Source organism: Neofelis nebulosa, chromosome X (genome assembly GCF_028018385.1).
Source record: "Neofelis nebulosa isolate mNeoNeb1 chromosome X, mNeoNeb1.pri, whole genome shotgun sequence".
Lineage (NCBI taxonomy): Eukaryota > Metazoa > Chordata > Mammalia > Carnivora > Felidae > Neofelis > Neofelis nebulosa.
The window spans coordinates 115060738-115082539 of NC_080800.1; the positions used below are offsets into that span (position 1 = coordinate 115060738).

General features: G+C 41.3%; 1 pseudogene; it reads left to right on the forward strand.

Annotated features, from left to right (window-relative positions):
* The first annotated feature begins 637 nt into the window (after window positions 1-637).
* Window positions 638-21802, forward strand: part of LOC131502154 (ferritin heavy chain-like) — a 32629-nt pseudogene continuing 11464 nt past the window's right edge.

Consider the following 21802-nt stretch of genomic DNA (forward strand, 5'->3'; position numbering starts at 1 on the left):
GAGAGAGGGAGACACAGAATCTGAAGCAGGCTCCAGGCTCTGAGCCATCAGCCCAGAGCCTGACGCGGGGCTCGAACTCACGGACCGTGAGATCGTGACCTGAGCTGAAGTCGGACGCTTAACCGACTGAGCCACCCAGGCGCCCCCATATGAAGACTTTAAGAGACAAAACAGATGAACATAAGGGAAGGGAAACAAAAATAATATAAAGACAGGGAGGGAGACAAAACATAAGAGACTCATAAATATGGAGAACAAACAGAGGGTTACCAGGTTACTGGAGGGGTTGTGGGAGGGGAGATGGGCTAAATGGGTCAGGGGCATTAAGGAATCTACTCCTGAAATCATTGTTGCACTAGATGCTAACTAACTTGGATGTAAATTTAAAAAAGAACATTAAAATTTAAAAAAATCAATTGTGCTTCTATACACTACCAATGCACATTCTGAAATTAAGAGAACAATTCCACTTATAATAGTATCAAAAAGAATAAAATGTTGAGGAATAAATTTTTCAAAAGGAGTGCAAGACTTGCACACTGAAAACTACAGAGCATTGTTGAAAGAAATTAAAGAAGACCTGAATAAATGCAAAGACATCCCAAGTTCATAGAGCGGAACAATTAATATTGTCGCGATGGCAATACTTTCCAAATGTATCGACAAATTCAACGCAATTCCTATCAAAATCGCAGCTGGCTTTTGTATAGAAACTGACAATCCTGTCAATGAGAATGCAAGGGATCTAGAATAACCACACGAATTATAAAAAAGAACAAAGTTGGAGGACTCATTCTTCTTCATTTCAAATTTTACTACAAAGCTATGGCAATTAAGACATTGTGATACTGACATAAAAATAGACATAAATCAGTGGAACAGAACTGGGAGCCCAACAGTTTGACAGTTCTTCATATGAAATTTAAAGTTACCATACAACCCATCAATCCCACTCCTAAGTATATGCCCCAAAAAACTGAAAACATATGTCCACACAAAACCTTTATGTGAATGTTCATAGCAGCATCATTTATGATAGCCAAAGAGTGGAAACAACTGAAATGTCGATCAACTAACAAGCAGATAAAAAATTTGGTATATACATACAATGGGTTATTTTTCAACCATAAAAAGGAATGAAAAATTAATAAATGGTACGATATGTGGGATGCTTGGGTGGCTCAGTCAGTTAAGTGTCCAACTTCGGCTCCGGTCATGATCTCACAGTTCACGGGTTGGAGCCCTGCATCGGGCTCTGTGCTGACAGCTCAGAGCCCAGAGCCTGCTTCGGATTCTGTGTCTCCCTCTCTTTGTGCCTCCCCTGCTCAGGCTCTGTCTCTCTCTCTCTCAAAAACAAACATTAAAAAGCATATAAATAAATGGTACAATACGAACGAACCTTATAAACCTCATGCTAACTGAAAGAAGCCAAACACAAAAGACCACACTTCGTATGGTTCCATTTATTGAAATATTCTCCTTAGGCAAATCCCTAGGGACAGAAAGAGGATTAATATTTTCTCGGGTCTTGGGGTGAAGAGAGAATTACAAGAGAGTAATGGCTGCAGAGTTTCTTTTTGGGGTGATGAAAATGCTCTAAAATTAGTGGTGATGGTTTGACAACTCTGGATGTGCTAAAAACCATTGAACTGCACAGTTATAATCATGAACATTATAGTATGTAAATTATATCTCAGTAAAGCTGTTATAGTTTTGTTTTTTTTTAAGTAACTGTAACATGCTTACAAAAACCACTTTCTAAAAAATACGAGGACACAGAAAGGTCTAAAGTAAAAGGATCAAAAAAATACATCATTCAAACAGTAACCAAAAGACGGTTGGCATAACTACACTAATATCAGGCAAAGTAAATATTAAGGCAATAAGCATTAACTGGAGACAGAGCTACATTTTGTAGTGATAAACAAGTCAATAGCTCTTTAATATCTTTATGATGGCAAAGAGGCCAAAATCATCAATAAGAAGATTATCACTATCCTAAAACTGCATACGCATAATAACATGGCTTCTAAGTATATGACACAAAGTGAAAAAGCTGAGAAAACAAGAGAAATACGCTACCCCACGATCATAAAAGAATACTAACCCATCTATCTTCATGGCTGAGGACAGACAAAAAAAAAAAGCAGTATACATAAAAAAGTTCTAAAGAGCACAATTAAGAAACTTGATGTAATACTCATTTATGGAGCTCTGCATCCAAAAAAGCCAGAATTCACATTTTTTCAAGGGCACATGGAACAGTTATTAAAATCTACTATATGCTGAGCCTTGAAGAAAGCCTCAACATATTTTAAAATAATGAAACCATCCAGAATAGGTTTTCTAACCAGAACAGAATTAGAATAGAAATAACAGAAAGAGAAATTCAAAACCTTTAACTGAATGGAAATTATACAATACAAATAAAAGAGTCATGATCCGTGGGTGACTGTGGTTGAAACATTAGATCAAGTCTTTCTGCTTTTGCTCTGCTCCTCTGAGTGTATTCTGTACCTGTGTGGCTCAGGGGTCTGCCTGAGACTTTGATGGTATTTATATACAGGATTAGGAGGGCCCTCTCCCCAACGCCCTCCCCAACGGGACTCTGTAGTCCCGGTGGCCTGGCTCTCTTTCCCTGGTCCTACTAACCAGAAAGCACCATTTCTGAGTTGAAGCTGCATTCGCTGCCCGCCCTCACCGATGCCTGCCCTTGAGGCAAGGTCACAAAAACCACAAAACTCACACCCGTCCCCAACGCTTCCCGAGTTTCAGCTCTCCTCCAGTTTGTGTGCCTTCCTTTTTTCATCAGAATCCTCAGGTGGTTATTTGCGTATTTTGTCAAATGGAGCTACCAGGGGGAGACTGGTCTGTTGAGGGATTATACCACCACATCAGAAGCTACAGGTCCTGGGGCTCCTTGGGTGGCTCAATCGGCTAACTACCTGACTTCAGCTCAGGTCATGATCTCCCAGTTTGTGAGCTGGAGCCCCGTGTTGGGCTCTCTGCTGTCAGCACAGAGCCCACTTCAGACCCTCTGCCCCTGTCTCTCTCTGCCCCTCTCCTGCCCATGATCAGGTGCCCTCTCTCTCAAAAATAATAAATAAATATTAAAAAAAAAAAAAAAAAAAAAGAGGGGCACCTGGGTGGCTCAGTCAGTTAAGCAGCTGGCCTTCGATTTCAGCTCAGGTCATGATCTCACGGTTTGTGAGTTCAAGCTGCACGTCGGGCCCTGCACTGACAGTGCAAAGCCTGCTTGGGATTCTCCTTCTCCCTCTGTCTCTGACCCTCTCCTGCTCACTCTCCCTATCTCAAAAAATAAATAAACTAAAAAGAAAAAAAAAGCCGTTTAAAAAAGAAGCTACAGGTCCTATACAGTGATTTTAACTTGCATTTATCTGATGACAGTAAATATGGGATGACTATAGATTTAGTCATCAGAAAATATGAAGAAGAGAAGATAGTGGAATAGCATATTGAAAATGAAGAAAGAAAAAAAAAGCCACCCAGAATTCTGTGTCCAGTGAAAACATCCACCGGGAATAAAGGGGAAAGACGTACATTTTCAGCAAAAGGAAAACTAAGGAAATACATTGCGGGGTTTTTTAGACTGCAGGGGAACAGTACTAGAGAGAGGCTTGAACGAATCCTCAACAACAAATGAAAAGCATTAGAAATGATGTGCTTCTCAAGTTCTTTAAGGTGCATATGCCTATTTGAAGAAAAAGAGTCACATTTTCTTGTTTTTCTTTTTTTTTTTTTAATTTTTTTTTCCACGTTTTTAATTTATTTTTGGGACAGAGAGAGACAGAGCATGAACAGGGGAGGGGCAGAGAGAGAGGGAAACACAGAATCGGAAACAGGCTCCAGGCTCCGAGCCATCAGCCCAGAGCCTGACGCGGGGCTCGAACTCACGGACCGCGAGATCGTGACCTGGCTGAAGTCGGACGCTTAACCGACTGCGCCACCCAGGCACCCTCTTGTTTGATTTTCAACATAGGTGGATTTAACACGTAGGACAATTATAAAGGACGAGAGTGGGAATTAAAGGGAAACCATATAGTTAAAAACTTTCTACATTTTACATGAAATGGCACAAAATTAATTCTAAATAGACTAGTGAAGTTTTGAAATGTATATTTTAATTGCTGGTGCAACCAGTAAAACTAATACAAACTATTACAGCTAAAAAGCCAACAGATTGGGGCACCTGGGTGGCTCAGTCGGCTAAGCGCGCAACTCTTGAATTTAGCTCAGGTCATGACCTCGCAGTTCGTGGGTTCAAGCCCTGCATCTGGCTCTCCACTGTGCGGAGTCTGCTTGGGATTCTCTCTCTCCTTTCTCTCTGCCACTCCCTTGCTCATGCATGTACACATGTGTGTGCTCTCTCTCAAAATAAATAAACTTTATTTTTAAAAGCCAATAGATTAAAGAGAATACAAAAATATATTCAAATAATCAAAATGAGGGAGAAAACAGGACAGGAACAACAACAACAAAACAGAAGAGACAAGCAGAAAACAATAAAATGGTAAACTTAAATCCAACCATATCAAGAATTACATTAAACAGTAATAGTATAAGTACTTGAATTAAAAGGAACAGATTATATTGGGGCACCTGGTGGCTCAGTCAGTTAAGTATCTGACTTCAGCTCAGGTCATGATTTCACGGTTTGTGAGTTCAAGCCCCGTGCTGGGCTCTGTGGCGACAGCTCAGAGCCTGGAGCCTGCTTCAGATTCTGTGTCTCCCGCTCTCTCTGCCCCTCCCCTGCTTGTTCTCTTTCTCTCTTTCTCTCTTTCTCTCTTTCTCTCTCTCTCTCTCTCTCTCTCTCTCTCCCTTCCTCCCTCCCTCCCTCTCTCTCTCTCTCTCTCAAAAATAAACATTAAAAAAATTTTTTTAAGGAACAGATTGTTAGAATGGATAAAAAAGCAAAATTGAACCATATGCTGCCAACAGGAGACAAACTATGAGCACACTGAAAGGTCAAAAGTAAATGACAAGGAAAAGACATGCCCTCTCAACAGTAAGCATAAAATGACTAGAGGGACAGAGGTATGGTGACCAGATATACCTGTTTCCTTGTGACAGCCCTAACGTAGGCTTGTTAACCCCAGCTTAATACTTAATGTCACCTCCTTCCACTCTCAGCAGAGTCCTGCTTGGGCGAATAAATTATACAGTCGCCACAGGCAAAAGAATGACACAAATTCTGATTCAAAAGGTCCAGTGAATTCCAAGCAGGATAAAGGAAAAGAAATCCATGCCTAGATACGTCATAATGAAACCGAGCTGAGACAGAGTTGAGTGAGGGGAACAGAAGAGGTTATGTGTGTATGAAAGAGAGACTCAATCAACCTTAAAAGTAGCCCAGAGTGGGGGCGCCTGGGTGGCTCAGTTGGTTGGGTGACCGACTTCAGCTCAGGTCATGATCTCGCAGTTTGTGAGTTGGAGCCCTACGTCGGGCTCTGTGCTGACAGCTCGGAGCCCGGAGCCTACTTCAGATTCTGTGTCTCCCCCTCTCTCTGCCCCTCCCCTGCTCATGCACTGTGTCTCTCTGTCTCTCAATAATAAATAAACGTTAAAAAAAAAAAAAAAAAGAAGTAGCCCAGAGGGGTGCCTGGTTGGCTCAGTTGGTAGAGCACGCAACTCTTGATCTCAGGGTCGTGAGTTCAAGTCACATGTTGGGCATAGAGCCTACTTAAAAAAAGAAAAAGTAGCCAAGAAATAAAGATTAACTTCAAAGGAATAACCAATAAACAGCTGACCTCTCAATACCAACGACAGAAGCCAGAAGACAGTCTCCTATTTCAATGTGCCGAACAAAAGTAACCGTTAGCCTAGAATTCTATACTCCACAAACATACTTTTCAAGAATTCATGCAAAATAGAGACGATTATAGGCAATGTAATAATGGTAATAATCATAATATGCATCATTAGCCTATATTTTTTCTAATAAAGGGTAAAAGATTTATTTAAAGCCAAAAGAAAATATACCAGATGGAATATCTGAGTTGTGGGAAAAAAAAAAAATGAAGCATAAGGAAAGTACTAAAAATGTGGTCAGGGCTGCCTGGGTGGCTCCGTCGGCTGAGCATCAGACTCTTGATCTCGGCTCAGGTCATGATCTCACAGTTCACGAGTTCAAGCCCCACATCAAGCTTGGGATTCTGTCTTGCCTTCTCTCTGCCCCTTCCTGGCACACACACTCTCTCTCTCTCAAAATAGATAAATACACTTTGTTTAAAAATGTGGGCAAATATAAATGAATATTGACTATAAAAGCAATAATAATAGCATCTGTTGGAATTAAAAAGAGAAGTGAAACAGAGACTTTAAATTCCAGGCAATAAAATATTTAAGCTTAAGGTGCAGAGGGGAAAACAAAATACAAATATGTTCCAAAATTCTTCTAATATCTAGGAGTAGGATAAAGGCTTTGACTCACTTTAGACTTTGATATGTTATTTATTTATGTCATAATTTATAGGGTAACATCTAAATGAATAGAAAGAGTGCACAACTTTCTGACTGCTAAAGGAAAAACAACAGAAAGGTTAAAAATGCTTAACTGAAAGACAAAGAAGAAAAGGACCCAAGAACCCTAGACAATAAAATGAAAAATTTAATCCCAAATATAATCCCAAATACATTAACTCTAAGTGGGCTAAATGTTCCAGTCAACAGGACAAAGACTGTCCGATTGGCTTTTTAAAAAAACCAACAGCGTGGGGGTAGTGTTATCGTGATGAAACTGAGATTCAAAGAGATGGCTTAAATTGCCCAAGTTCCCCTAGTCCTTAAATAGCTAAGCGGAGATTTGAACCCAGGTTTTCTAACTCTAAAGCCCATGCTCTTTCCGCGACCACATGCTGCCTCCTCAAACTGGGACTGCAATCAAATGCATCATCTTGGATCTTCTAAGCACTGTCACAAACCTACACCTGAAGCTACGAAACTGTACTACTTACGAGCACCAGCTGGTGGTCAGACTTTTCAGTCACTAGATGTGCTGATACCCTGACACGTTTCTTCACGTGCGAGGGACAGTTTATGAAGTTCTAGTGGCAGGTTCACTTCCACAGGACACAGTGGAGTTCCCAAAACATTTTCACATCCCATCTTTCGTTCATCTCGCCAGTATCGTGAGATATATGTATCCATTATCACCACCATTTTTATGGATGAGGAAGCTAAGATCCAGTAGAGTGATGCGTCTTTCCCAAGGTCCTACACAGTAACGGAGCTGCAGCTTGCACCTCTGTCTGCTGCCCCAACAGTCTGCCTTGAATTCACAGACGCACCCAAAGTTATGAGACCTCTCAGTAGATGATACGTAAGAGAAGCTGTTTCCACCCACACAAAAGGTCCTTAAAGACGGTTGCTAAGCATAATTAGAAAAATCACTCTCGGGGCGCCTGGGTGGCTCAGTCGGTTAAGCAGCCGACTTCGGCTCAGGTCATGATCTCACAGTTCGTGAGTTCGAGCCCCGCATGGGGCTCTGTGCTGATAGCTTGGAGCCTGGAGCCTGCTTCGGATTCTGTGTCTCCTTCTCTCTCTGCCCCTCCCCTGCTCATGCTCGCTCTCTCTCTCTCTCTCTCTCAAAAATAAACATTAAAACAAATTTTTTTTAATCGCTCTTTTCCTGTCCTTTCCATGATACTAAAATGCCTCCATCACATCACGGAGGTGGTCAAGTATCCATCGATGCACAGTGATGTAAAAGCAGTGTAAGTTCAGACAGGGGTAAGCCAGTGGGGAAGAAAGCTGTAAACAGGCAAAGGTCCGGTCTCTGAACAAAGTAGTCAACGGTCCACTCTACATAACCCAAAGGCTCACGGGGAACTAGGACTCTCCAGAGGGGCCAGTGTCCATAGGCCCAGGCAGCTGGCAGCACTGGTCAGTATTTCAGAATTGGAAAGTGAGCAGCTAAGCTTACACTTGATCTTCGCCAAAAGGCTGAGAAGTGATGAGCTGCTGCGATTATAAGGGCCACCAGCTCCAGGTTCCAGGGAGAGAATGGGTACCGGAGAATATAGCTCAGTAGGTGGTTATGGGAGAGTGGAGAACCGGTGGGCTAGGTGGGGGAAAATGAGGCACCAGCCCAGCCATACGGCCTGGTTGGGGGAGGAGGTGTTCACCTCAGGCATAATGGATATAAACGTGCTAACAGAAGTAGGCCCAGACCTCATCTAACGGTGAGGATGGGACTTCTTAACATCCCTTCTCCCTCAGGGCTGGTTGGGGCTGAGTCCATAGGCTCCAGTATGGAGAAGGCAGAGACTGACAACCAGAGTTGTCTCTGGGCAGCGAGAATACTCAGTAGTTTATTGAACTGAGGGAAACAATACGGTTTCCCTGCAGAATGTGATATATGGAAACGGAAGAATTCTCTGCCCCACCCTTATACCCTGCAACACAAATTCATCTCTAAAAATCGGCACAAGGATCCCTAACACATCCCCCCCATGACTTCTTGTGTCCGTTTCTCTTGCAGAAATGCAAGAGAGTGTTTCAGGGGAAACCGACGGAGGAATAATTCTGGAGGCTTTCTCTCCCTGAGCTAGGCAAAGCGCAGAGTGAAGTGAAAAGGAGAAGATAAAATTGTACCGGCAACGCCCCTAGAGATCATCATCTTTGGCGTGAGATTCTCTGGCCCAGCTCTGCGCAGGCTGGCTCTTTGGGCCCTCATCTTCTGAGCATGCTGGCTTGTCTTGCTGGCCAAGAGCTCATCTGACAGCAGTAATTATTTCCCAGATACACTGCAGCACGAGGGTTATTTATTTTGTGGATGGCTTAAACAAACCTGGGAGGAGAAGTCTCACACCTAGTAACTCAGTTGCTCCAACACTGTGTTCAGTCATTGTTTTTTTCAACCTCTACAATACAGAGCAGTCTGTTAATTACTTTTAGTATTCTTTGCATATTTAATCATCATTCTCATTCCATAGGCTTTGGTGAAGAAAAGGATAGTCACCAACTGTTTTTACTCAAAAGTTCTTCTTTATGAGTCGATTGTAACGGTTTCCCTTTCACAGGCCGCACTATTCAAAACTCGGAGTTATCTCGACCGTGAAAGTGTAATGGGGGCGTTTCTCAGGGCCACCCTTTGATGGATCCCTTTGAACCCGAGGCATGCTCTGAGAGCTGGGTCTGCATTAAATTCTGAACCATCCTCTGAGCCCATTTTGAAGCCACAGAGATCAGAACTCGTGAATCACAAAGACTTAATCAGAGCATTTAACGCTCCCAGATTTCTTTCAACTGATGATGTCACATTTCAGAAAAACTGAACAAATCAGTCAGTCGCAACAAAAGTTATTATGGTCCTTGGAAATTTGTGATCACAACCCAACCCTCTTTAGTGGGATCTGTGAATGGATTCACATAAATTATGGCCTAATACACGGAGGGTACAATTTGTACAGTACAACTGAGGGTGAGGTACAGAAATAACCGCAGTGATTTGGACTTATAAAGAGGCACGCAGGTGCAGCACAAAAAGCTTAGGCTTGGGAATTAGACAAACCTGGAGCCAAGTTCGGATTCTACCATTTTCTAGATGTGACTTTCAGCAAGTTGCCTTATCACTCTCAGGCCCAGTCTGCCTTATGTAAAGTATGGAGAGCCGAACTACCAGCATTACAATGTCGTTGGGATGAAAAGAGAATAAGAACGTGAGAAAAACCTCTGGTATATGGTTCACGTTCAGGGAGTATCACTGACATGGTTAAATACATCTTAATGATTCAGACTCCGTAGCGAGTTGTTCACACATCGCGTATTCTAGCAAATCTCAACTACTTGGAAAGCAGAACAGTGCTGCTGCTGGTGGTGGTGGTTATGGCAGTTTCCCTTTATTGAGCTATTTATGTATATTACTCGGCAGTTTCCCTTTATTGAGCTATTTATGTATATTACTCTGCTGAGTACCTTACACTGATTGTCTTATTTAATCCTGACAACTCTAAGAGGTAGGTGCCAACATAGTAGCTAGCCACAGGGTTCTGAAATGAGGAAGTTCTGGATTTGAATTGTGGCTCCCCCAATTCACATCTGTGTGACCTTGGACAAGCTACAGAACCTGTGTGACTACAGAGTGTCAATTTCCCCCATCCGTAACAAACATCATTCCTATTGCCTGGAACTGTCCCTAGGATTTAAGGGGTTAGTGTATAAAAGATCCTGGCACCTAATAGGTGTTCAGTGATAGGCTTCCTTCTTGCTTTATACTTTAATAAGGAATGGGCAAAATAATTTTTATATTACCTTATCACTCCTTAAATTTAAAAACTAAACCAAACAAATCGTATACACTAACCCCTTAAATCCTACTGACAGTTCCATGCAATAGGAATGATGTCAGGCATCTTGAAAGAAGTCAGGGAATGGAAAGAAATTGGAAAGATTTCTTCTTTTTAGCTTTGCTTTTTCCAATGTTAGTCCTGAAAAAAGTGCTATTTTTATTTGAATGTGGTATTATTTCTCAGTTTTATTCACTTGACAATGATAACTGCTTCAACAGTTCTTCTCTAGGGTCAGGATTACTGGAAGAAAGCATATGGTGACATTTGAACAAACCATTTTTTGAGGCTCCATTTTGGCCACAGAGAGACCATGCAGATGGCAGGCAAGCAGAGTCAGAAATTAATTTAATGGCTAACTCCATCTTAATGGTAACGTGCCACAACTGTCGACTCCTAGAAAGTTTTTAATTGGCCTTTTCCCAGGAAGAAACAGGGCACAGCCCTTTAGAGTGCTTTAACAAGCTGGCCCTGCCACAATCTGACACATTCCCAGTGTGCACAAACTCATTTCCTCAACTGCCCCCCTGTGCTCAATCCATACCTTTTTCCTCACTCTCACTTCTTTTCCACTGGCCCCTCACCACCCCAACTTTTTTTTTTAAGGTTATTTATTTTGAGAGAGAGAAAGGGAGAGCACAAGGGAGGGGCAGCGAGAGAGAGAGCGAGACAGATTCCCAGGCAGGCTCCCCGCGATCAGCGCACAGCCTGATACAGAGCTCGATCTCACAAATAGTGAGATCACGACCTGACCCGAAATCAAGGGTTGGATGCTTAACTGACTGAACCAGGGCCCCCTGGCCATTCCAACTTTAAATCACCCTCTCGGATGGACAGATGATCTCATCCGTACAAACTTGGCTTCCCTTCTGACCGAATGTTTCTATCCTCTCTCCCTCTCGCATAGGCCGATAACTTGCACGATAGCACCCTTTTCGATCAATCTGGCCCCATAGAAAATCCTGCCCATACACTGCCTCTGTGTACAGCTTCCCAAACCTGTTTGACCGTGGCTTGTGTACAGGCCTGGACTGACAGGGATGACTGAGAGAGGGGGACCAACACTATAAGAATCGTCCCTACAAAAAGCCTGAACTCGAGGGCAAATAAGATTCTTTTTTTTTTTTTTTTAATTTTTTAAGTGTTCTATTTTTGAGAGAGAGAGAGAGAGAGGCAGAACGTAAGAAGGGGAGGGGCAGAGAGAGAGAAGAAGACACAGAATCTGAAGCAGGCTCAGGCTCTGAGCTGTCGGCACGGAGCCTGATGCAGGGCTCAAACTCACGAACTGTGGGATCATGATCTGAGCCGAAGTCGAATGCTTAACCAACTGAGCCACCTAGGCGGCCCTACAGCAAGTAAGATTGCTGAGGAATAAACATTCCCGTTAGGGTCCCTCCACGTCTCTGTTTTCACCCCTTTTCCTTGCATTATACAGTTCTAGTTTCTTTTAAGATCAGCCCCCAGTACCACAACTTAATGCCTGCTAACTCTTCTGCACCTAGCCGTTTAGACTAGCACCCCCATTAGCCAAGGCAAGTGACTGCCACAAAAGAACAGTCTTTCTGACTCACTACTGAACATACCAGTAGCTTGTGTAGGTTCAAAAGGCTCAGCATGACATCTGCCCTTCCATTTAAGAAAAATACTTTGAGGGCACCTGGGTGGCTCAGTTAGTTACAGGTCCGACTCTTGAGATTGAGCCCCAAGTTAGGCTCTTTGGGGATGGCATGGAATCTGCCTGGGATTCTCGCTCTCCCTGCCCCTCCCCTGGCACGTGCTCACTTGCTCCCTCTCAAAATAAATTTTAAAAAAATTTTAACAAATAATTTTTTTTTAACTTAAAAAAGAAAAATGCTTTGGCTTCTATGGGCACAGCCACAATGTTCACCTTGAGACTTCTGTGACATTCAAACGAGTTGTCTATACTCCTCGTTACCAACAGGTAGTTTACTATATGTAGAAGTTTAGGTAGCTTACTAGATATATAACATGATATACTTTATTTTCTATTTCGTGATAAAGTAAAAACTGTAACTAAGATAAAAGGTAAAGAAATCAGGGCCAGGTTTAAGAAAAAAAAAAAAAGGCAGAAAGGTAAAAACAAAGCCAGGAGTAAAGTTAGTACGCAAAATGTCTACTGAAAGTCTGGAAGACTTGCTAACAGCAAGCTACAAAATCAGCGAGTGTGAAGGAAGAAAAGTAGTTACGTGATCTACAATGCCTCCAGGAAATAAGGCAGACAAGAGAAGCGCAAGTATTCCTGGTGTCAAGACCAGACGTGACATTACAGCATCTGTAGTAACACCTTTCACAGGGCTGTTTCCTATTGGATCGCTCGCTACAGGCTGCTGATTTCAGGCCAAAGCACAGTCCCGCCAAAGCACTTCTAGAGGAAGGCAGCGTGATCGAACCCAGGGAGGCAGATCCGCAAAGGTCTGGCTTAGAGAAAAGCTGTAGCCTTTCCGTAGGAATGGGTAGATGACATAATTTGTACGCAGTTCTCCATAAATATGGTTCCCACAACTGAGCTTTGGTCTTTAGCATCGGCAAGTCCTAGGAAATGTGTCCTGACAAGTCACTGAAATGGAGCTTTCTGGACTACCAACTAAGCACAGACTCGTGTACTTCAGCTGCGAGTGTGATTACAGGAAATCAAATACGTCAGTTATTTAAAAATACATAAAATGATCATAAAATGTCTAACCTAGCACAGCATACATTTCTGGTATGTACTTTAAAATAAATCACGGGGGGTAGGGCGACGCCTGGGTGGCTCAGTCGGTTAAGCAGCCGACGTCAACTCAGGTCATGATCTCACGGTGCATAAGTTCGAGCCCCACATCGGGCTCTGTGCTGACAGCCCAAAGCCTGGAGCCTGCTTTGGATTCTGTGTCTCCCTCTCTCTCTCTGCCCCTCCTCTGCTCATGCTCTGTCTCTAAAATATAAATAAATATAAATAATAAATATAAATATATAAATATAAATATAAATATAAATATAATAAATCACAGGGACATCTGGGTGGCTCAGTTGGTTAAGTGTCCAACTTTGGCTCAGGTCATGATCTCACAGTTCATGAGTTTGAGCCCCACGTTAGGCTCTCTGCTGTCAGCCTGCTTGGGATCCTCTGTCCCCCACCCCTACCCCACTCACGTGTGAGCACGCACACACACAGTCTCTCAAAAATAAATGAACATTTAAAAAATTAAAATAATTCACAAAGTATGGCTGGTAAATAAATCATAAGGATCTCCATGATGCCCTCCTCTTAGTGTCCACCTTCTCGTCTAACACCTTCATCCAGACCATGGCTGGGACACGTGACTTGTTTCTAAATAATACAAATGGCCAAAGTGATGAGACGTTACTCCTGTGATTAGGTTACGCTGTACAAACTTCATTTTGTTAGTGGCCTGGCTTCAGAGACTCCTTGCTGGCTTAAAGTAAGTGGCCATATTGGGGAAACCTACATAGGAAGGAACCGGGGGTGGCCTCTATGACCTGACGGCAGCTGCCACTCAACCTAAGGCCAGGGGGCCCTCTGTCTTCAAAACCCCAGGAGACTGAACCGCAATCACCTGAGTGAACATGAAAGCAGATTCTTCTCCAGTTCAGTCTCCAAATGACTACACGGCACGCTTGGGACCTTGACAATCATCTCGTAAGACCCCACAAAGAGGACCCAGCTAAGGTAGGCCTAGACTTCCGACCCACAAAAACTTTGAAATAATAAGTGCGTGTTGTTTTAAGCCATTAAGTTTGTGGTAACCTGTTGCACAAAAATAAATTTCTAATATTACAAGATAGACTCGCTCTAAAACATATGCCAAAAGGGCATTTCATTTGTTAATTAAAAGACAGTTAGATGGTGAGGACCCCTTGCCAAAAATAAAAACTTTAGTTTTAGAATAAAATACACAGGGGCGCCTGGGTGGCTCGGGCAGTTAAGCATCCAACTCTTGATTTCAGCCAAGGTCATGATCTCACAGTTGTGAGATCGAGCCCTGAGTCAGGTTCCATGCTGGGTGTGGAGCCTGCTTAAGATTCTTTCTCTCCCTCTTCCTCTGCAACCCCCCCCCCAAAAGTTTAGAATAAAAAACAAAAACCCTTTCTGGCTACAAATAGATAGTAGGGATAGTTGATTAAAGTCTCCCGGTTTCTGCCAACATAACCATTTCATTTTCCATGGGCTGTGTCCTTGCTGGGTGCAAAGCACCATTACTGGGCTCTAGGAGAGAAGAACAGGAATAAAAGCCAAGGTCCCATGCCCTTGAAAAACTCGCAAGCTGCTCAGAGACACCAAATATACAAAATGAAACAACTTACAAACAAATGCCAAATAATATGTCACTTGTACTAATGCAAATTAACAAAGGTGTGGGGAATTTCATCGGAAAATAACAGGCGTTTTAAAATTAATTTCCATCCAGCTTTAGGTGTTTTGGGTGCTTACATTTGATTGTGGATATGCCTGCTGTTCTGAGGGTTTACCTCAAAACGAACAGGAACACCACAGCGTGCCTCTTATCCCCTCAATTCTTCCAATGCGCTGTAGGAAAGAAGCTGGTTCATTCTGTCATATCAATGATGCAAAGTTTATCTCCCCTCACAATGGCTCCAGAGCAGAGGTGAGAGGGGAAAAGCTGAGATTTTATGGACTCTTCTACTTCCTGAGCACCGCTGTAACTGAGGACATAAGCTTCAGGAGTTTTATTCTTAAAAAAATACATGCCCATTACAAAAAAAAAATTAAATTATAAATAAGGAAAAAGGAAAAATAAAAACCTACAACCTAGCCCAAGCAAAATACAGTTTGAAAACTTTGGGGTAATCGACTTCCAGAGAAGACGGTTGAGTAGGAGGATCCTAAGCTCACCCTTGTCCCAAGAATACACTTAGATAACACCCACATCAGTGTAAATAACCCACAAAACCTGAAGACTGGCAGAACAGACCCTTCGCAGCTAAATGTGGAGAAGAGGCCACATCGAAGAGGGTAGCAAGGGTGGAGACGCAGTCAGAGGCTAAACGGATCCATGGGACTCTCCACAGGAGGGAGGGACAGACCCGCAGGAGAAAGAAACAGACCCGCACACAAGGCAACCTAGGCACGGGGAACCCACACGAGGAAGATGAATCCCTGTAACATTTGGCTTTGCATACCAGCGGGGCGTAATTTCATGAGTTCTTATAATCAGCAGAGCTTAACACCTGGAACTTTGAAAATCAGCTGGCTTAGCTCTGGGAGAGCCAAGAGGGTGAGAGGAAACTGAGTCCCCACCCTTAAAGAGACAGCACAACAAACAGGTCCCAAATGAAAGAACGGGACAAAAATCACAGCAAGATAGTTAAACAAAATGGAGATAAGGCATATGCCTGGTAGGGAATTTAAACTAATGCTGTTAAAGACACGCACTGGAGTTGAGAAAAGAGTAGAAGACTTCAGTGAGACCTTCAAAAAAGAGCCAGAAAAGATTAAAAAAAAAAAAAACAATCAGAGATGAAGAACTCAAAAACTGAAATGAAAAATACACTAGAGAGAAAAAACAGTAGACTAGAGGAAGCAAAAGAATGGATCGGCAAACTGGAGGACAGAGGCATGGAAAGCAATTAAGCTGAATAATAGAAAAAAAGATAATAAATGAAAAGACATCGAATAAATGAAAAACATCGAACATAATAAAATATGCATTATAGGGATCGAGGAGAAGAGAGAGAAAAGGTGGCGGAAAAATAATTTGAAGAATTTGAAGAAATAATTTCAATAACCTGAAGAAATAATAGCTGAAAACTTCCCGAATGTGGGGAATGAAAGAAAAATCCAGATCTGGGAAGCACGGAAAGGGCCCAACAAAATCAACTCAAGGAGGTCCACACCAAGACATAGTAATTGAAACAGTAAAAGGTAGTGATAAGAGAAATTTAAAAGTAACAAGAGAAAACAGGTGCATACAAGGGAAACCCCATAAGGCTATCAGCTGATTTTTCAGCAGAAACTCTGTAGGTCTGATGGGAGTGGCATGATACATACAAAATGCTGAAAGAAAAAAAAAAAACTTGCAACCAAGAATAGTCTATCCAGCAAGGCTATCATTCAGAATAGGAAAGATAATAAGTTTCCCATGCAAACAAAAATTCAAGGAATTCATCACCACTAAAGCAGCCCTACAAGAAATGCTAAAGGGGATTCTTTGAGTGGAAAGGAAAGATCGCAAATAGGAGCAAGAAAAGTAGGAAGCACAAAAGCAGTTAAAATAAGTACCTATAAAAATCAGTCAGGGGATTCACACACACAAAAAGTATAAAGTATGACACCATATACCTAAAATGTGGGGAAAGGATGAGAGTAAAATCAGACATAAACAACCATCAACTTAATATTGACTGATATATGTATAAGACGTTATACATAAATCTAATGGAAAACAAAAATCAGAAACTGGTTACAGATATGCAAAGAACAGAGAAAAACAGAGAAAGGAATCCAAGTATATGACTACAGAAAGTATACAATTTAATGGTTTTTATTACATTCACAGAGTTGTGGAACCATGTAAAATTAATTTTAAAACATTTTAATCACCACCAAAAGAAACTCTGTACCCATCCCGTTTCCCCTCAACCCCGTTCCAAAGCCCTCAGTAACCAACTAATCTACTTTCTGTCTCTATGGATTTACCTATTCCGGACATTTCATATAAATGGAATCATACAAAACGTGGCCTTTTGTGACAGGCTTCTGTCAGTTGGCACAAAGTTTTCAAGATTCATCCAAGTCGTTGCATGGATCAGTCCCTAACTCCCATTTATGGTTGAATAATATTCTCTCACAGGGCTATACCATAGTTGGCTTATCCATTCACATGTTGATGGGTACTTGAGTTGTTTCCACTTTTTTGCTATTATGAATAACACTGCCATTAACATTTACGTACATGCTTTTGTGTGGGCATAAGTTTTAATTTCTCTCCAGTACATACCTACAAGTAGAACTCTAACTTCTTCAGAAATCAACAAATTATTTTCCACAGCAGCTGCACCATATTACATCATCAAGAGCGATGTATGAGGATTCCAATTTCTCCACATCTTCCCTGAATTTATTTTCCATTTTGTTGATTATAGCCATCCTAGTGGGTTTTAAGTAGTCTCTAATTGTGGTTTTGAAAAAAATTATTTTTAATTGCAGTTTTGATTTGCATTTCCCTAATGACTAATGTGAACATCTTTTCACGTGTTTTCTGGTCACTTGTAATATCTTCTTTGCAGAAATATCTGATCAGATATTTTGCCAATTTTAAATTGGGTTGTATTTTTATTGCTGAATTGTAAAAATTATTTATATATGCTGCTTAAAAAGTCCCTTATCAGGGTGCCTGGGTGGCTCAGTCAGTTAAGTATCCGACTTCAGCTCAGGTCATAATCTCGTGGTTCGTAAATTTGAGCCGTGCATCAGGCTCTGTGCTGACAGTTCGGAGCCTAGAACCTGCTTCAGATTCTGTGTTTCCCTCTCTCTCTACCCCTCCCCTGCTCATGTTCTTTCTCTCTCTCAAGAATAAACAAACATTTAAAAAAATAAATAAAATAAAAAGTCCCTTATCAAATATAATTTACAAAATTTTTCTCCTGTGTGTTGTAGTTTTTGAGACAGAGAACATGAAGTGGAGGGGCGAGGGGAGAGAGAGAGAGAGAGGGAGAGAGAGAGAGAGAGAGAGAGAGAGGGACAGGGAGAGGGAGAGGGAGGGAGGGAGGGAGGGAGACAGAACTTCAAGCAAGCTCCACACTCAGCATGGACCCCAACACGGGCTTGATCCCGCTACCCTGGGATTGTGACCTGGGCTGAAATCAAGCATCAGATGCTCAGCCACTGAGTCACCCAGGTGGCCCTGTAGGTTGTACCTTCATTCTCTGCTAGTGCCTTCTGATGCAAAAATTTTGATGAGATTCAATTTGTCAATTGTTTCCTTTGTTTTTGTGCACGTATGCTTCAGGTGTCCTGAGAAACTATTGCCTAATACAGTTTCATGAAAATTTATGCCGAAGTTTTCTTCTAAGAGTTTTGTAATTTTCATTCTTACATTTAGTTCTATGATCCATTTTTGAGTTGTTTTTTTTTATATAACACAAGGCAGGGATTCATTCTTTTGCATGTGCATATCCAATTGCCCTAGCACCATTTGTTAAAAAGACCGTTCTTTGACCCACTGAATTGTCTTGATACCCCTGTCAAAATCAATAACCATAAATTTGAGAATTTATGGACTCTCAGTTCTAATCCACTGTTCTGTACGGGAGGCTGAATAGTGGCCCCCAAAATATGCCCACATCCTAATCCCCAGAAACTATGAATATGTTGCCTTATAGAGCCAAAGGGACTTTGTAGATGTAATTAAGATCTTGAGATGGAAAGATTTCATAGGAATCTAGTGGGCATAATGTAATTACAAGGATCCCTGTAAGAGACAGACAATAGGATCATAGTCAGTAGGAGGCAATGACTATGGAAACAAGAGACCGAAATTAACACAAGGAAGGAGCTATGAGCCAGTAATGTAGGCAGGCTCTAGAAGCTGAAAACGCCAAGGAAATAAATTGGCCTGAGCTTACAGACACAACCAGCCCCAAAAAACACTTTGACTTTAGCCTCGTGAGACTGATTTTGAATTCGTGACCTCCAAAAGCATAAGATAATAAATTTTTTTTAGAGCCACTGAAATTGTGGCAATTTGTTACAGCAGTAATAGGAAACTAATACAGTCTGTCTATCCTTATGCCAGTACTACATTGTCTTGATTACTATAGCCTTGTAGTAAATTTTTAAAAAAGGAAGCACAAGTTCTCCAACTTTGTTCCTTTTATTTATTTATTTTAATTATAGGCATAACAATATAGAGCAGAACTCTAGGACTTATTCATCATGCATAACTAAAACTTCATACCTGTTAAACAGCAACTCCCTACCGTTTTGGCTATTCTGGCAAACTACATGATGTTAATAGCTCAACAGTCAATTGTTTAATTGGTACCAAAATTCTCATTGTTGGATATTTTGATTGTTTTCAATAGTTCGCTATCACAATAACTGCAAAATATATCCTTTGAGACCGGTTTTTTTTTACATTTATAATTATCTCCTTAATTTCTATGTCAAAAATACGCATTTTTGAGGCTTCTGAAAAGGCCTAAATGACCTCCAGAACTCTATTCCTACCAATAGTATATGTGAGTATACTTTCCCTATACGTTCATCAATCCTGTTATCAAATTGTCAACTTAAAGATTAGAAGTTTAGATGCGAAAGACAAAGCTATAAAGTTAGTATAAAAATGTAAAAGAATAGTTTTATGACCCGGGGGCAAGGAACTATGTCTCAAACAAACCTTAAAAAAAACCCAGAGACTATAAAACAAAAACTGATGAAATTAATAAATTCAAATTGAGGACTTCAATTCAACAAAGCATAAGAGAATCACAAAGTCAGTTGACATGTGACGGAATGGAAAACATTATTTGCAATGTCTAAAGCTGATAATGGATTAATATCTAGAACATTCGGAAAAGCCTTCAGTTTTATAATTCTAGTACAAAAGTGGGCAATGATTATAAGCAGGCAATTTAGAAAAGAGGAAACCCAACAGTCTGAAAAGCACAAAGAGATATGTTCTAATTCACAGGAATAAGGAAAACACCAATTAAAACAATAAGATAGCACTTTCTCTATTAAACTATCAAAAATTATAAAGGAGAATAATGCCAAGAATTGGCATCAATATGCAGTATAGAAATCTACACGCACTGCTGGTGGGAGTGTAGATTGGTGGAGCCAATATGAAGAAAAATCTGGCAGCAATTAGATCAGGAATATGTATATCCTAAGACCCAGACATTCTGCTCCTGAATATATATCCCAAATAAATTATCCCATTATTCCAGAGGGGTTGTGGCAGTATCTGGAAGTAAGGTGTTTTGAGCCATCTAGATGTCAATACCTCGGAGAGATGTTAGGGAAAAAATATAGTATATTTGCACATCAGGCAACAGTTGGAAGCATCAGACCAGATAAGAGCATAGAAATAAAAATGAATCTTAATATGAAGGCACTGAATTAAAAAATTTAAGAAAAACAATGAGATATGTAATACACACGCATTTGTATACATTCAAATATATGCAAACAGAATTGACAGCTCAATAACAAACTCATATGTACAGAGTCAACTGATTTCTGACAAAGGTAACAAGATAATAAGAAGGGGGAAAAGAGAGTCTTCTCAATCAATAGTACTGGAAAAAAAAATACATTTTTTTTTAAATTTTAACGTTTATTTTTGAGAGAGAGAGAGAGAGAATGCAAGCAGGGGAGGGGCAGAGAGAGAGGGAGACACAGAATCAGAAGCAGGCTCCAGGCTCTGAGCTGTCAGCACAGAGCCCGACGTGGGGCTTGAACTCACAAACCGTGAGATCATGACCTGGGCCAAAGTTGGACGCTTAACTATCTGAGCCAGCCAGGTGCCCCCAAAATCCCTATTTGTAAAGAACAAAAAATTAACCTGAAATATTAACCTCACTTCATACACAAAATCTTTTCAAGATATATCATAGGGGCACCTGGCTGGATTAGTCAGCAGAGCATGTGATTCTTGATCTCAGGGTTGTGCGCTCAAGCCTCATGCTGGGTGTAGAGATTAAAAATAAAATCTTTTTTTTTTTTCAATGTTTTTTATTTATTTTTGGGACAGAGAGAGACAGAGCATGAACGGGGGAGGGGCACAGAGAGAGGGAGACACAGAATCGGAAACAGGCTCCAGGCTCCGAGCCATCGGCCCAGAGCCTGACGCGGGGCTCGAACTCACGGACCGCGAGATCGTGACCTGGCTGAAGTCGGACGCTTAACCGACTGCGCCACCCAGGCGCCCCCTAAAATCTTTTTTTAAAAAAGATGTATCACGGGGCGCCTGGGTAGCTCAGTCGGTTGAGCATCCGACTTAAGCTCAGGTCATGATCTCACAACTGGTGAGTTCGAGCCCCGCGTCGGGCTCTGTCCTGACAGCTCGGAGCCTGAAGCCTGCTTCGGATTCTGTGTCTCCCTCTCTCTCTGCTCCTAACCCACTCACATTCTGTCTCTGTCTCTCTCAAAAATAAAAAAACGTTAAAAAATTTTTTTTAAAAAGATATATCATACACTAAAAAATAAAAGCTAAAACGATAAAGCTTTTATAAACTCAAATTAATGTTCTCAAAATGGAATGTTTACCCTCCCAGAGGTACCAATAGTTCAAAAAGAACTTCATGAAAAAGCAATGTTTATCACAAATGAAATACTAATGATGGAGTGTTAGTTTTCTATTGTCACAAAACAAACGGCCATAAACCTAGTGGCTTAAAACAATATCCCTTTATTATATCACAGTTCAGTAAACAGAAGTAAGTACAAGCAATCTCAAGTCTCACAAGGCCAAAGTCAAGGTGTCAGCCAACTAGGCTCCTACCTGAAG